A 17,637-nucleotide genomic window follows, 5' to 3' on the forward strand; every position below is an offset into this window, starting at 1 on the left:
CCACCACTGCAGGGACACCCTCCCGTTCGATGCCTTCCTGACCCCAGGGGGTTCCCTCTGTTGCAACTCCCTGGGCCAACTAAGCTACTCCACTGGTACTTCCTGACAATCTGGGCCCCTCTAGGGGTGCTTGTCCCTTGCCAACTCCCACCTGGAGCAGTACCCCTGGAGGACTAAGGGGCCAGGGCACTGGTTACAGTTATCTTGCCCTTCAGGTTAGAGGCGGGGTTGCCCTGGTGTCGTCTAGGGTACCCAGCCCTATTGGCTGGGCCCTGACCCACAGGTTTTCCTACTGGGTAACACAGTCCTCTCTCAACTTTCCACCTCGACTTCTGTGCCCGCCCCTTCAATCGTCCATCACCACCCCCTTTTGTACCACTTTGTTCGCCATAAGTTGGCAGGGTATGTTCAGACGTGAGTCCCTTGCTCACTTTGCCACTGGATTCAAGCAAGCCGGGCTGAAGACAGCTAAAATGCCAGAAACCGGTCCTCTGAAGCTTGTTTCCGGTCCAGGGAAGGCATGGCTTGGCAGTTCGGGCTGGACTGTTCCCATGAGGCACGGGGTCAGACTGATTTGCATATGGCCATGTCTGAACTGGGGTGGCAGAGTGGGCTAAAGAACGGTGATGGATTAAACCCAGATCTGTTGACTGGGTGTGAGTGTTTGATTGGTTCAGATGCTCCGTCCATCACCACCCCCTTTTGTACCACTTTGCCCCTTAAGAATGGCACCAAAGAACTTCAGAACTGCGGGAGCTCTGGTTACAGACGCCCCGGACACCTGACACTAGGTGTTCTTCCTCGCACAGCTGGCAAGTAGGCTCTAGACCTCCAACCGGGTGCTCTCCTAAGGAACCCGCTAGTCTCTGGGGTGGGGCTACGGACCCCCGGGGATGCTGCTCACACTCCCTCCCTCTCCTTTGAGACAGGGTGCTAGCTTGCACGCACCCGCTACTCTGGGACCTGACTGCGCCACTCTGCCCTTCTTCCCTCCCTCAGGACTGGAATATCTCTGAGCCGCCACTGCTGGACTTCCCCCCTAGTGCCTCTTTAGACCCTCTGTCCCTCAACTAGGGTCTGTCTCTGGTGCAAGCTCCTGGGGATCAAAGAGCTCGCACTCTAACAGGTGTTGGCGCAACTCTGGAAAATAATTACTGAGCCGGGGCTCCCTAGAGCCCAAATTGAGCAATTCCTTGAAATCATTAGCAATTCCTTGAAAGCCATGCTAACCATCACCCAATCATCCAGTGCACGCATATACGCATTCACACACTCAACCCAAGGACTAGATTCCAGTTTCTCGAAGTTCCTGAATTTCTGCCTGCACTGTTCAGGAGTGAGCCCATACCTGAGGCATAAAGCCTCCTTCATGTTGGCGTAGGTCAGGGTTTCTACCATCTCTAAAGGTGGTAAAACATCCCTCCCAGAAGCCTCAAAGTGTTTCCTCAGGCCAGTCCCCCAATGCTTCTCTGGCACCTCATTCATCCTAAGTTCGATCTCATATGCCGTGAACCCTGTATAAATATCATCGCCCCATTGGTAATCTCACACTAAGTCTTTGGGAATGTTCACCTTACCCGCTGGCACTGGCTGTGCACTGCCACCATTTGAACTGGACTTCACCTGTTTAGCCTTAATGTCCAGTTCCGTCATGCTTAACTCATGAGCTAAGAGAATCTTTTTTTATTCCAAGACAAGAGCGTTCTTGCTCTCCTCTGCTCGCTTTTCACTTTGAATGAGCAGCTTTTTTCCTTCTGCTTGAGCCATAAGTTTTAAAACCTCCAACTCATGCTCTCTGACCCTTTGGTTTTCCTTCACTTCCTCTGGGTAAAATCTCCTCCCTGAATGGTTACTAAGCATGGGCGTAAAATCCGTTCCGCTCGCGGATTTTGCGGATTTTCGGCAAATTCGCAATCCGCGAACTCTCGCGAACTTGCCGAAAATTCGTAAATCCGTGCGAAGCGGATTTTTTGCTTGGTCGCACTTGCCAACTAGAATACTATACAATTTTGCGGGAGTAAACACTTGCGAACACGTAGATGCGGCGGGCAGCGACAATCTCGCAATTGCGAGATTGCAAAATTTGCAATTTCGCACAAGAAATCCACCAGCAGGCAGCATAAACCTTGAAAATTATGATTTTTATCAGAATAACTCCTCAGGTTGACATTTGCCTGCACTTTTTTTTGCAAGGAGTCCTTTTTGGGGGAGGGTGGGGGTCGGAGAAAGGGAGTTCCCCCATAGTCTCCAACTTCCTGTTCCTGTCCAGCAGGCTCCTCCCAGTGCTTTCTTGTTGTGCTGGTCACTTTGATTTGGATCTTGACCTGGAAGGATTACTTTTTGTGGATGCTGCTGGATATTTGGATTTTTGCAAAACTGAAAGCACTCAGCAGGTGCAAAAGTTCAATCTTATCATTAGTAACCATTCCCTGTAGTGCCTGGAAGGATTACTTTTTGTGGATGCTGCTGGATATTTGGATTTTTGCAAAACTGAAAGCACTCAGCAGGTGCAAAAGTTCAATTTTATCATTAGTAACCATTCCCTGTAGTGCTACCTGAGGGGCCCCTTCAGAGTTCAGTTGCCTACTTGCAACTATTCTATGACCCTGCTCTGACCCTCACAGCAGGCTCAGAGAATAGCTACAAGTATACAACAAAGGTCCTGTTAAAAAAATTACACTGCAACAGAAAGCAATTATAGATAAGGAAGCAGGTGCCAGCCTGGAAGTTCAAATTCAGTGACACATTAATCAGCCCCTAATTCATTCATGTCAGTTGAGGCAGGGCAGGTGTGCTTTTACCCCCATAATCTACAGTGATGAACTAGAGGGTGGCATGGGTGAGCCAGAGGGTGGCATGGATGAGCCAGAGGGTGGCAGTGGTGAAACAGAAGGTGGCAGTGGTGAAACAGAGGGTGCTGGGATGAACCAGACATAGAAACAACATGGTCGCGACCATTGCTACCCGACAAGTAAGTTCGCGTTTGCGAACTGGTAAAAAACCCTTACGAAATGGCAGAAACACTTGCGAACACAAAAAAAAAGAGGAATCCGCAAAATTCGCGAGAGTTCGTGGATTTTGCGGATTGCGAATCCGTAAATACGCAATTTCGCGGATTGCCATTTCGCAAAATCCGCCCATGCTTAATGGTTACTACCAGACCCTGAGGCTGGTCCTCCCACCGGCAAATCCTGTGGATCAAATACATTCCCTGGGTCATCCTCATCCACCTCAGCATCACCTGTCTCCTGAGCCTCTTTGGCTTCCCACCAGGCCCTCAAGGCCATTCGCAGCTCCTCCTTCTTGGTGCTACTTTTCATGGGACATCCCAAAACTCTGCAGAATTGCCTCAATTGATCAACTTTGTAGGTAAGCTATGCCTCAATATCAAATTTCCATTGTGCAACTTCACTGACTACTTGACTCCTTTGAGACATGATGTGTGGCTTAAAGGTCGCTGAAAAATAGAACCAAAAATCAAAAATACAATATGTGGTTGCATCATGGTCTGCGCTAAAACTAGTGATGGTCACCAATAACTGTGAGTCAATTGCAAATTCAAGTTCAAGCCCCAACCGCTGATCACCAATGTTAGAACTGGGGGTCTCTAGTTGGCTGAGGTAGGCACCTGAGGTAGGCACCTTAGTGCAAATAGGGACCCTTGCTTCTAGACAGGGAAAGGAGGGACACACTCTTAGATAACTCCTGCTCACCCTCTGGTAGCTTGGCACGAGCAGCCAGGCTTATATCCAAGGCAATGTGTAAAGTATTTGCAACAACACTCCCAGTTTCACAGTGATAACACCACAAATGGACACCACACTGATTTTATAAAAATAGCAGTATCTTTACCAAAAGAAATACGATGAGACCAAACGATAGAAATCCAACATATGCGTATTCGTAATATTTCACTTTGCCGGTTATTGGGCCAACAATCACTTGTAGGTTCTTGCAGTATTAATGAGCAGTTCATGATGATCTAATGCAGTCCTAATGCAATGCTATGCAGTTCGTAATGCAGTTCATAATGTAGAAATAAGACAGTCCGTAATGCAATTACTAATGCAGTTCATAATGCATGAATAATGCAGTTCGTAATGCAAGAATAATGTAGTTCGTTATGCAAGAATAATGCAGTTCGTAAGGCAAGAATAATGCGGTTTGTAATGCAAGAATAATGCAGTTCATAAGGCAAGGAATTATACTATAAGCCAATCTGCGCGGTCAGCTCGGGCACCACTAGGCCCCAACAACAGAGACAATGGTCGTAAACTTAAAGGGGCGGCCTCGGTCCTGTTGGGTAGGTACAGGCCGCCCGGGGACTCAGCACGTCTAACGCGGTGCCAAGGGAGAGAGATCGGAACACTCCTGTACTCCTCCTGCACGCCTCCCCAGACCGCACACGCTTGTGGGTCCCGAGCAGAGTTCAAGCCTTTCCTGGGGGGGGTGCGCTGCCATGCTCTCTCTCTCTCCCCACTCATCCAGTCAGACGTCCTGCTGGGAGGTCCGGATAATGTTGCAGCTCCGTGCTAGGCGACGCTGTAGCCGGACAGGTTATGGCGCTGCCTTCTCCTTTGTTGATAATCTTGGGCAGATTCCTCTTGGCAAACAACGATCACGATCTCTTTCACCTTGCACATTCTTTGGCTTCCAGAAATCCTTTAGCACGTTGTGGCTCGGGCCAGCGGCAGCGATCCTTACTCACAGCCTCAGTTATGATGACGGCTCGGACCACAAACAGCAATGCAGCAGCGTGGACAATGTTTCACGCTGCTGAGGCAATGCAGTCACGGGGCATCTCGTAAACAGTACCACAGACCACACAGCAGTCTCAGGCGCGCAAAAGCGCACTCACCAAGCGTCGCTGACACTGTTGGAAACTTTGATGTTCCTGAGTTTCCTCAACAGGGGACTAGCTCTCCTCGGGCCCTTGGAGACAAGTTTGGGGAGAGGAGTTGGCCTAACGGCTAGGGCGCTCGACCTTGTACCTGGGGATCTGGGTTCGAGTCTCGGTAACGACGCCAAAACCTCCTGTGATTCTGGGCAAATCACTTAATCTCCCCGTGCCTAAAATGAATGTGTGTCCGTCCTCATGTAACGTAACTGGTGCTATGTAAAGCGCTCTGATACCTGATTCGGTTCGGGTCTAGTTCGCGCTATATAAAACTCTGCAAAAAAAAAAAAAAAAAGTTACTTCAGGACACAGCACACAGCAAAGTCATTTCAAACAGGGGGACACAGCACACATCAAAGTCCCTTGTCCTCTCCTTCTTCAAATAAGCAAACTGCCGGCCAGCCCCAGAACACACAGCAAGGGCAGTCCTTCTCTTCAGTCTCTTCAGCTGTTCTTCATTGGCAGAGGTTCCTCTTGATCACAAAGTAGTTTAAATCCTTTTTAGGTCTCGCACAGGCAGCGCATGCACTGCCTCTCCGAGGCATTAAGTAATTAGTGATACCTGCGATACTCCACCCATTGCTTTTCTTTGTGTTTTTTCGCTTGCCATTGGTCCAATTGGCATTGCTTTTACTACCTCGCTCATTGTTGGCTAGTGGTTCCATCCGTCACTTCCGTTTTCCTTTGTTTCTGCAGGAAGCAGCATCAACAAACTACAGTAGACATACACTGCAGGGCGATATCTTTTGATGTGGGGACTACTTTGTTGTTTTGTAGGTCTCGCATAGGGATCACGAGAGCCGCTTGAACATCTGCTTCCCCATGTGCGCTGAGCGCCTGTAGCCCCCACCACATCCGAGCCGCAGTCCCCAGGCCCTCTGTTACTGCCCTGTCTGCACTGCTCGCTTTCATTAGATGGTAGAAAGCACTATTTAATTCACGTCTTGCGGAAGCAAGCATGAGAGAGCGCATAGCAATGGCTCCCTCGTGCTTCCACTTTAATAATGGTTACCACTTATTTAAAGTGCAGCACAAAGCACTCCTAACTGAGATGCAGGTTTCAACGATTGCGGCCGCTGGTGTGTGCATTCATATCGAGCCATGCAGGCTTTCACTTTCACAACAGCTGGCGCTCCATACAGCGCTCATGTCCCATTCTGGGAGTGCTGTGTGGGGCAGCAGCTATTTTTAAAGTGAAAGCGGGTATGGCGTCTCCAAATACAAACAAGCGGTCGCCAAAACAACAGGAGCACAACTGAACACCGGCTTTGGCAATGCCGGCTGCTTGTTTGTATTTGCAGTGCGCCATACGTACTTTCACTTTAATAACAGCTGCCCTCCCACACAGCACTCGCATTACAAATGAAATTGCTCATGGTGTGCTGAAAATTCAAACAGGTGACCGCCATTGCCTGCTTAACAGATAGGGACCAAAAAAAATGGAACTTCGGCAATGGCTGCTGTTTCATTTGCTTTTGATGCATTTTTTTTAAATTTGGCATCCCGCTTTTCATTTCCTTTTTCTACGATTGACTGCAAATGCTGAAGGTCGTAGCCTCCTTCCATAATGCCAGCATGTTGTCAGAGGTATTGGACTGCTGTGAGTTTGCTAAGATTCACAGGATGTTCAGACCACGCCGGGACTCAAATCTGCATTTCTGCAGCCGTGCTTTCAGTCCCCTCCACCCTTCCCCTGAGTTACGCTGCCCCTGTACTTTAAAATTTAGTTTCCAGGGGGGCATGAGACATTGTAGTCCTTCCACATTACCTTTTTAAGGATGTTGGCGCTTCAGGGCCTGGTCGCGTCTATGTGCCTTTCCTATTTTCTACATGAGCCCAATTTTATCATGCTCCCCCACCCACCCCCCATCGCTGCCATGTGTCATCACTGCTTGTAAAACTGTTAACAAGCCATAACATGCACATTCCAGAGACCCACGCTACTGTGGTGGTCCGCAAAAGCCTCTACACATTACATTTTCCTACCATCATGCGCTCTCCAGCCTCTTTCCATTTTTCAGCAGCAGGCAGAGAAAATGTCAAAACGATGCAGTCTGTGGGCTGCTACTGGTCATTTAATCATGCAGATGCCATTTGGAAGGTTGTATGAAAGAGTGCAGGAGCCCTACGAGAGAAAATAGAACAAGGATTTGCCCATGCAATAGGTCTCGCAATTACTAGAGTTTGAGTTATTGGCATTGTAGATTATAATGCCTTTTATTTATGTGTTGGTTTTTTAAACAAATAGATAAAAGGCACTGTCATTTACAATGCCAATAGCATAAACTCTCGCAAATGCGAGACCTATTGCATTGTAAATGCTTGTTCAGTCTTGAGTTCAGGGGTTTCAGCTCTCACATTTATACCCCTAAATGCTTTTAAATTCTTTGAGTTCAGGGTGTTCCAAGCCCGGTCCAAACCAGTTCTGGGTGTCTTCCTGCCAGTGCATGCCCTCTTACTTTGATGGTGAAGGTCTGGGCCTCAGATGCTCCGCAGGAGGTAGAGCCATCTTTTTGTGGCAGCAGCACAGCCCTCTTTACATCCAGGGGGCTACTCCTCCCACCACACCAAATGCAGGCTAGCATGTTGCTGTCTCCCCTACTCCTCCCTGGTGATAGTACAACCCCTCAGACCCTGTCACATCCAAACCCAGACAATTAATACATAACCAGGCAGAGGCACGCAGGACAGTTAGGACAAGAAACCAGCCACTTCTAAAAGCGTGGTTTCTAAACACACAATTTAAAAAACATCTTCACAAAAACATGTGTTCTGAGTTCAGGCACACTAAACTCCATTTCTCCATCTTATGCCGATGGGAAGATATGCTGGGAAAATGTTACACAGCACTTCCCATCTTGTCCTATGGGCAAGATGGCCTTGCAACAGTGAAAAACAAAATTAGCAATATTTCACTGTCACACACATCAGTACATGTCCTACCTTTCACATACACTGCACCCTGCCCAGGGGGGTACCTTGGGCCTACTATAGGAGTGTCTGATGAGCATAAAAAAGGGAAGGCTAAGGCCGGGCAAGTGGGTGCACATGTCAGGACAACAAGGCAGTTTAACAAACTTCGTGCAGGCACTGCAGTGGCAGGCCTGAGGTCTCCTTTTAGGGCTACTTATGTGGGTGGCACAATTAGTGCTGCAGGACCACTAGTAGCATTTGCATTACCAGCCCTGGCACACATAGTGCACTTTACTAAGGACTTTACTAGTAAGGCAAACATGCCAATTATGGACAACCAATTACCATAACGCTTTATACAGGGAGCACTTTCACTTTGACACTGATCAGCAGCGGCAATGTGCCCAAAGCATCTAAATCAGCAACACCATGTCAGAAAAAGGCCTAAGAGGAAAGCTAAAAGTTTAAGGAACTTTATCCAAAAAAGCCTCAAGTCTAACAGCTTCCAATAATCTCTCATAATAGGCATGAATCATCTCTTAGGTTCCTGAGTTGTATATTCAATCTTGATCCAATAAAATTTTTTGGGGAGAACTTAGAACGTTATCACCTGGTTATACTTTCTCATTACTATGGGTAAAAGGCCATTGGTCAAGGGATCCCTCGTTGGTTCTCTTTTGTGCCATTCTGTAGCTATCTTACATGCTGTCCACAAATAACTTGGGACAACAATATCAAACAGAGTATTCAAATCAGTCCACTAAACCTTCAAAACATTCAAAAACCACTCCACTTGCTTGTACCATTCTACAGGTTTCTCTCTTAACCTAAGAAAATCATTTGTAAATGACGTGAGATCACTTCAACTCCATAGTACATGAACGTAGCATCCACTAGGCACGCCTCATAAAGGTAAAATTGTGGTACCCGACCTTTACTTCTTCTGTAGGAGGCGGTTCCCCCATTAATCTTTTCGTACTTTTATTTTTCTGCTATTTAACTTCACATTTAGCCATCACACCCCAAAACCAGATGATTTGAATTAATTCCCAAATTGGCATTTTCAACCCTGATATTCTCACATTTTATAAATCTTGGTCAGAAAAACAAACCTGATGATTCTACTGTAAAGCTTTAGTCCTTTCTAAATCCACTTCATATTTCTGAGCTGTTTCAGATAAATTCTATGAGCTTGCCTCGCTCTTCCGGTAACATCCTTGCCTATAAACAAAAGCTAATTTTGTTGATAAGTGTCTACTCGAGCCAACTCAAGACTTCCACTTATCACCTCATCCAATTTGAGTTTTAATTTGAATACATCTACCAAATATACCAATAATTTTGACTGAAATGTCCCTAGCCTTATTTCCTTAGTCTTAGTCTTATTCAAAGGGGATTATAAACTTCTAACCACTCATTTAAATTTTGAGCATCCAATATTTGTGTCCATTCAGAAGCTTTAGGTACAGTATTCACTCTAGTTGTGCTACCATTTGATTTGATTTGAGTAAAACTTATACTGCGCAAACACTAACCCGAAGGTATCAGGGCGCCTAACAACATGTATCATAAGCAAGGGCATGTCACCATTACATATAGGCCTGCACGAAGAGATGGGTCTTCAAGGCCCTTCTAAAAGCCTGGAGAGTGGGTAGAGATCTTACTTCCAGTGGGAGGGAATTCCACCATTTGGGCGCCAGGGTAGAAAAAGCCCTGCCACCCCATTTAGTTCTCCTGAATCGAGGGGCTGACAGAAGAAGCCTATTCGAGGAGCGCAGGTTCCTAGCAGGAGTGTAGCGGGACAAGATGGATCCAACACCAGTGGGACTATTTTTAGCTAATGCCCTATAGGTCATGCACAGAGTCTTAAAGCGGATACGCTCCTCCACCGGAAGCCAGTGTAGCAGCTTTCTAGCCGCTGTGGCTGAGGCCCGTTTAGGAAGATCCAAGACAAACCTGGCAGCAGCGTTCTGGACTACCTGCAAGCGCTGTAATAGACTTTTATTCAGTCCCGCATACAGCGCATTGCAGTAGTCCAGCCGGGAGCCAATCAGGGCAACTGTAATCTGTTTCCTTGCCTGCAAAGATAGGTAATGTCTAATCCTCCTGAGGATGTGAATGATGCCCCAACAGGTAGAGATGGTTCTGTTTACCTGTTTATCTAGCTTGAGGGCGGGATCAATCATGACCCCTAGATTTTTAGCAGAGGAGGTGGGGGTGGGGCAGGCTCCTAATGAGTCTGGCCACCAGCTGGATGACCAAACATCCTCTTTCCCTCCAAACACCATCACCTCTGTCTTCTCTCCATTCAGTTTTAATGAATTGTAAATCATCCATTGCCCGACTGCCTCCATACAAGATCTAAAATTGGAGGCAGTCGGGTCACCTGATTGGGAGAGAGAGACGAGGATCTGGGTGTCATCCGCATAGGATACTATCTCCATCCCATATGATCTAATTAGCCTGGCAAGTGGGGTCACATAGATGTTGAATAGGGTCGGACTCAAAGCCGACCCCTGAGGGACCCCACATTGCACAGGCAGGGATGGAGATAGAAACTCCCCCAACTTCACTCTTTGCACTCGGTGACTGAGGAAAGAAGTGAGTAGGTCTAAGGCTGCCCCCCGGACCCCAACCTCCCTCAGTCGAGCTGTTAGTACTGAGGGGGAAAGGGTATCGAAGGCCGCCGTCAGATCTAAGAGGATCAGGAGGGTGGTCTGGCCTCCATCAACACGCGAGCGGATGTTGTCCATCACGATGGTGAGGGCGGACTCAGTGCTGTGTTCCCTCCTGAATCCATGTTGAGAGGAGTCAAGACAGCCAGAGTTCTCTATATATGCAGCAAGATGCTTATTAAGGTGTGTTTCAAGCATCTTGGCAGGGGCCGGGAGGAGAGAAATGGGCCGAATTTTTTTTAACACCGCAGGGTCCAAAGAGGCCTTTTTAAGTAAAGGTTTTACCACCGCGTTTTTCCATTGGGTGGGAAAAAGGCCGTCTCTCATGGCTTTGTTCATGATATCAACCAGCGGGGGCAGGAAAATATCTCTGCACTGTTTGAGAATCCTAAGTGGACATACATCCAAGGGGGAACCAGATTTAGTCTTATTAAGGAGGTTGTCCAGATCCTTCAGAGAGAGAGGGGGAAAAGAATCTAGGGTTCCTGAGATAGATGTTTCTAAAGGGGCATGGTCCATAACACCCAAAGCAGGGGGCCCAATAGTAAGAGATCTCTGCATCTCCAAGGCAGAGTAAATATCTAAGATTTTTGCCTGGAAAAAAGAGGCGATGTTATTGCAGAGCTCTTGGGATGCCACTACGGGATCTGGGGTCTGGAGGGTTATGAGAGAGTCCACTACCCTGAAGAGCTCTTTAGGGGAGGTCATTGAGGTTGTCACGGCCGTAAAATGTTCTTGTTTAGCCTTTATGATCTCTCCTTAATAGCTCCTCAGCAGAGTCTTATGGGCTTCTCTATCCTTCAGACCCCAGCCCGAATGCCATAGTCGCTCCCGCCTCCTTACCTCTTGTCTAAGAAGTCTGAGATGTTCGGAAAACCAAGGGGCTGAGGGCCTTTTCCTGGCTCGATGAAGTAATTGGAAGGGGGCAAGTTCGTCCAGTGCCTCAGTCACGGTCCTTTCAAACTGTGAGACTGCTATAGAGACACTTTCCCCTTGGGATGAAGACAAGTTGGGTACCCACGGGGTAAGGGAACTACTTGTAATATTCCTGAAGTTCCTGCACAATTCCTTATTACTTACAGTATTTTTGAACGTGTGAAAGGAAGGACAGGATAGCTCAAATGGACCTGCCAGATGTTCGGACCATGATAGAGGGATAGAGTCCTTAATTATCAGCCTCTCACTATTAGAAAAAATTCCATCGAGCGTATGGCCTGCTCTGTGAGTAGCCCCTCTAACCAACTGGGCGAAACCACAGGCTGACATGGCCTCGAGCAGAGATATAGTCTCCTTAGTATCATGTTTCTCCAAATGAAAATTAAAATCACCCAGGATTGTGAAATCTTTCCTACCAAAGTAGGGTTCTAAAACATGAAGAAGCCGCTGTCCGAAATCGGTACGAGAACCAGGAGGGCGGTAGACTAAGATTCCATTAAAGAGGACTCTATGGCCTCTTTTTATGGAAAAGAATAGGGCTTGGAAGCTGTCCGTGGGGTCGGTGATGGAGACAGTATGGCAATAAAAGTAATCCTTGTAAAGAATAGCTATCCCTCCTCCCACCCGGTTCGGTCTATCTTGACGCGCTAAGCAGTATCCCTCAGGAACAGCTTCAATGAGATCAGGACCAGACGAGTCCTTGGCCCACGTTTCCGTAATAAAAACCAGAGAGGGCTTCCTGTCTAAGACGAGATCCCTGAACATGATATTGTTTTTAATGAGCGAGCGGGCGTTTAAAAGAAGACACTCTTCCTTCGGAATCCTAAGGCTAAGGGAAGTGGGTAGGTAATGCGTATGACTAGGTAGTAGGGGGGTGGGGTTAACAGTACCAGAAATCTGACATCCACACGGTGGCTTGCCAGAAATAGCATCAGGCAAAAGAGAGTAGGAACATGAGAGCCTAGGCGGTTTAAGCGCAAACAGAGTCTGAGTAGAATATCTAAAGAGCGGGGGGCCGTCCAGCCCGTCCTTGGCGCGGACGGGCGCAGACGGGCTGGACTCTGGCGTGACTCCGGCATTACTACGGCGCACTCGCAGCGCGCACATGCTGCGCGCCATGATAGCTGGCTTAAATAGGGCTCTATCTAGTCCACCTGACTGCTAGAGCGCGGGAGAATACAGCGCTTCCCCAACACCCACCCAAGATGGCGCTCATCTAAATCACAAGCGCAAGGGACCGGCCCGCCAGAGTAGCGGTGGTGACACTATTAGTGTGCAGCAATGCGAACAGGGATTAAAATCAGGGGAAACAGTGTATTAACAAATGAAATTAAAAGACAAAACGGGATAGTTTTAAAAACGCTGAAAGCGCTGAAAGCGTCCTGGAGTGAGCCTAGCAGCAATAGTGAAAGCCTAAGCAAGGAGAGCCTACCTCCTGCCTTGCTTAAGTAGAGATCCCGGCAGCAGCCTCTATCCAGTCCACCTAACTGCTAGAGCGCGGGAGAATACAGCGCTTCCCCAACACCCACCCAAGATGGCGCTCATCTAAATCAAAAACGCAAGGGACCGGCCCGTCAAAGTAGCGGTGGTGACACTATTAGTGTGCAGCAATGCGAACAGGGATTAAAATCAAGGGAAACAGTGTATTAATAAATGAAATTAAAAGACAAAACGGGATAGTTTTAAAAACGCTGAAAGCGCTGAAAGCGTCCTGGAGCGAGCCTAGCAGCAATAGTGAAAGCCTAAGCCTACCATGCACATTCAAAGATTGTTCCCATACAAGTGAATCTAATTCTGCCAATCCCGCTAAGGACCTTAAAGGTCCATATCCTTCCTGATTCATTGATGGATATGCACTCCACCATAAGAGAAATTCACTTCCATTGGGACCAAGGGAACAGACTTCATATTTCATTTGGTCAGAGCTTTCTCTGGGAGTCTTGACTCTGTCAAATCACACGTAACACTCTCCAGGTCCAATAGTAACCAAATCTGTAAGAGCATCAGGAATATTCGAAGCTGTAGAAACATTCAGGTCTATGGGGTGACTAGGGACACACATCCTTGAACCTCCTAGTTGCATATTCTGATTCATATTCATTGGGGTAACCCCCACTGCATTAGGCCACTGCATTCAGGCTCGCACTTGTCGGTGCAGTACCAATTCCCAAATTTCCACTAACATTTAAACTTTCACCTTCCCTTGTTTGAGATTCATTGTAGGGAGGCAGATGTTCCGACAACAACACATATAAAAGACTATCACAACTGTCACTATAATCAGTTTCATTCATTCATTCAGAAAACTTTATTTCGGTCATTACGCCCTTAAAAAGTACAGCGCTAAAAGAAACATGTACAGTCATATAATTGATTCTCAATATCAAAATGGGGTACAACAATAGTTCAAAAAGCTCAGTTATCCTTTACAATAGATAGACTATATTAAGACAGACGAATTATACTATATAAATCTTGGGATGCATAATAAGGGTGAATAAATAATTAAAAGCTACTAATCTGAGAAAAAGTTAAAAAGCACATTATAGCAACTTAATCGTGATTTAAAAAAGACAATTATAAAAGGTTCCAGTAAAATGATTGCCACTTGCCCTGAACCTCATTGAGTAATAATTTTTAGTAGAGCCCTTCTAGTACACCACATAGAAAACAAAAATCTAGAGACTGAAAACACAATCGGGGTACTGAGGTCTGATTTCCGAATCCGTAAAGCTTCCAGATGGTTCCTGCAGCCAATATTTCTACAGATGTGTACCAGCCATCGCTTTCGAGCCTTGCGGTAGCCAGGGCAAGAGAAAAACACATGTAGAACTGTTTCAGCTGGGAAACCACAAGCAGGGCACTGTGCCTCACTATCCTTACTCCATTTTACCGTATGGGAGCAAAGTGGAAGGACCCAAAACCTGAATTGTAGAAAAATCTTTCTTGTCTCCACCGGTGAAATCATGTCCAGTATTGGCTCAAAACGGGCAAAGTCCTTGACTTCCAAGAAAGCCATGGTTAGTTTGCCCGTCCTGGGGCAAGAGTGGAGTTGCGCACTTCTATATTCTACAAACCGGGATTTAATAACCTTTCTTGTGGTTTGGGGGCAAGCATGTTCTGGGTCCGACCAGCAGTTGCCCAGGCTGGTTAGTACAGACTTTATATGTGCGAACCAGGGAAGGTTTGCTGCACCCCTAGATGACATAACCTGCGCTAGCTCCTCCCTATATGGCTCTAGTTCGGGGATAGTCCAAAAGCGCCGCCAGTTTAGAATTGGTCTAAGGCTTGAAGTGTCTGTTATCGCCATTAGTCCTGAGTCTAGTCGTATTGGGATCAGCGGGGTACTCGTTGGGAGTCTATACAACTGCCTCAAAAATTGATTTTCTACCTTTAGAAGGGTGTCTAGTTCAGCGTGCCCCACAATTCTGCACCATAGAGTACTCCCCCTCTAGCTTAGGCATTAAAGATTTCTTGGGCTGGGCTAACCGCTCCCTTGCTCGATTTACTATAGGCCTTTAGTATACCACCAGTTAATTGTGCTAGTTTTAGTGTGCTCTTATTTATGTGACCCTCCCATTTCATGTTTTCAGCTATGGTAAAGCCCAGATAAATATAAGATGACACTCTTTCCAGGGGTTTCCCATTTAATTGGGGATTGGAACGAGAACTTTTTGGACTATTGAACGCCATATATTTAGTTTTCTGTAAGTTAATATCTAGCCCTCTTTCTGTACAGAAAAGATCAAATTTGTCCAAGACCCTCTGGATCCCTGGAGGGTGTCGTCAGCAAACATCATTGCTGAAACATGACGGGACGCTATCTTGGGTGCATCTAGATCTTTTACCGTTGCGAGTTCATTAATTAGCCCATTGATATAGAGGCGAAATAATGTTGGCGCTAAAACGCACCCCTGACGTACCCCACGGTTAACGGGGATTGGGGCAGTCTCCTAAAGATATTGATGAGATATGCAGGGACCCCCATTTCTGAGAGAACTGTCCATAGCTTTCCTCGTGGCACCAGGTCGAATGCCGACCTCAGGTCTACAAATATCAGGTATAAACTTCCCCCCTGTAGGCAAACTGTCTTCCAATATAAAAGCTGTAGCCTAAGAACCTGGTCCAGGGTTGAGATCTTTTCTCTGAACCCCGCCTGGAGAGGGGACAGGACCCTGTTTTCTTCCATCCAGGTTGGTACACAGACCCCTAGTAACATGGGTATGTAAGACCTAGCAGGCTAGTTAATGAAGGGGCCGCAACCTTACACTATCAAAAATACTGTTATGAAGAATATTCCTGTCTGCCCCTGTGTTTTTAAATTCATAGGGTGAAGGCTAAAATCTCTTCCAAAGCCTCCTGTAACACTTACTGATGCCCTTATTTTTTTGTTTAAATCTGTTCATTGTCATTTTTGCTTATTTAACAGGTACATAGCCTTCAGACATATCTCACATATGCAGTACATTTCCATTATATGCAACAGTGCGACATCTGTAAAACAACACATGTTATCAGAGTGAGACAGAGAGCTGTTCGCACAAGTTAATGGCATCCCAGTGGGCAATAGCGTGGCATATGCATTATATGTTAAGCATGACTTTACATAAATTGTGTGTGGTCTCCCCTCGTGTCACCATATAAACCTGAACTTTGGAGGCGGGTATTAAACTAATGAGGACAAAGTAAGATGAAGGAAGGGAGGGGACAACTTGTAAGTAAAATGCTGCTAGATCCTCTCCCATCCTGCGCCCACCAGTGCAAATGCACATGCCCATGGTGGCTCTCATGTGTACTGACCAGCCCCATAAGAGACCCAAATGTATAACTGTTGCGTCTGTATCCTCATGGAGGCGCAATCAGGATGTCTCATCCAATCGCAACCCGGCCTCTGTGGTGTCGGCTCTCCCTGGCAAAGAGCCCCCGCCAGCCCATCAGATGTCATCAGCTCTGATTGAAGAATCCCCCTTGCCATGGAATGGGAGACTATTCTGAGTCCCAACAGATCCTCCCTATACAGGGCAACATCCTCCTCCTTGGCCCAGTTAAGTAAGGAGCGACGCCATGCCGACCAGAGGCCGCCATCCGATCACTGCACTTAAGTCGATTGTTGAAATTGAAAAACTGATGTTTTAAAAAATTGAGGAACTGCATTTACTGTATTTTTAAAACTCACCACCACCTAGCGCAATCACACTGTGATTGCTCTGACTACTGGAGCGCCCCAGCAATTTTCTGCCTCTCCCGGGTCCTGATCAGGTGACCACCAGGAGGGGCCTAGGCAACCGGCAGGAATGCCGGCCCCTGCGCGGGAGCGCAGTGGACGCGTGCAGTGGGCACGCCGAAGGAGCGCCAAAGGCACGCCAAAGGTAAGCCCGTCTGCCCCCCGTCTGCGCCCAGTCCGGCCCAGGGCCCAGGGATTATGCCCACGTACTAAAATACTCCCCCCTGGAACTTAGATTGCTGCATTCTGCCTCACTCAAACCTAAAGGCACAACGTTGGCTCGTTTGCAGCAGCACAGCATCAGTCATACACGAGATGCCTTCCCAGAGGTCAGGCTGCCCCTGCTAAGGTCAACCAGCAACAAAAACAGGCAAACTCGGAACATAAGAACTTGCCAATGGAAACCTCGTTAACCGCAGAATCCTCACCCAACATTATAGCCGCCTTACTGAACGAATACTACATTCTGCAAACTAACCGCCCTACAGGAAAGCCAGGCGGCGGAGTCGCAGTCATTATCAACAAAAAATTGAACTTTCTGCCCTCACCCCACTCAACCTCCCGGCCACAGACAACACTGTGATCAAATTTGAGTCAAAGTCAGCTTTAATTATTTGTATACTTATCTACAGGCCCCCCCCCCCCAACACATGTCCCTGTTTCCCCACTCCCTGGGAGAACAAATAGCTCCCCTAGTCACTGAATACACGAGTATTCTGGTGACAGGGGACTTCAACTACTGGGCTATCGACCCCCAAGGAGGGCCACACTCAACTGAACTGACCGAATCACTCGAGTTCCTGAACTTCACCCAAAAGATCTCCTCCCTCACACACTAAAGGTCACACTCTCGACCAACTCTGGACCACCAATCTGGTAGTCTCAGCTCTATCCATACTGCTCTGCATCTGGTCAGACCGCTATCTGGTAAAACTCGTCCTAAAACTCCCAAACTTCGGGAAAATAGTAACCCTAAAGGGCGGCACAGCGAG

Source organism: Lissotriton helveticus, chromosome 6 (assembly GCF_964261635.1).
Source record: "Lissotriton helveticus chromosome 6, aLisHel1.1, whole genome shotgun sequence".
Taxonomy (NCBI): Eukaryota; Metazoa; Chordata; class Amphibia; order Caudata; family Salamandridae; genus Lissotriton; species Lissotriton helveticus.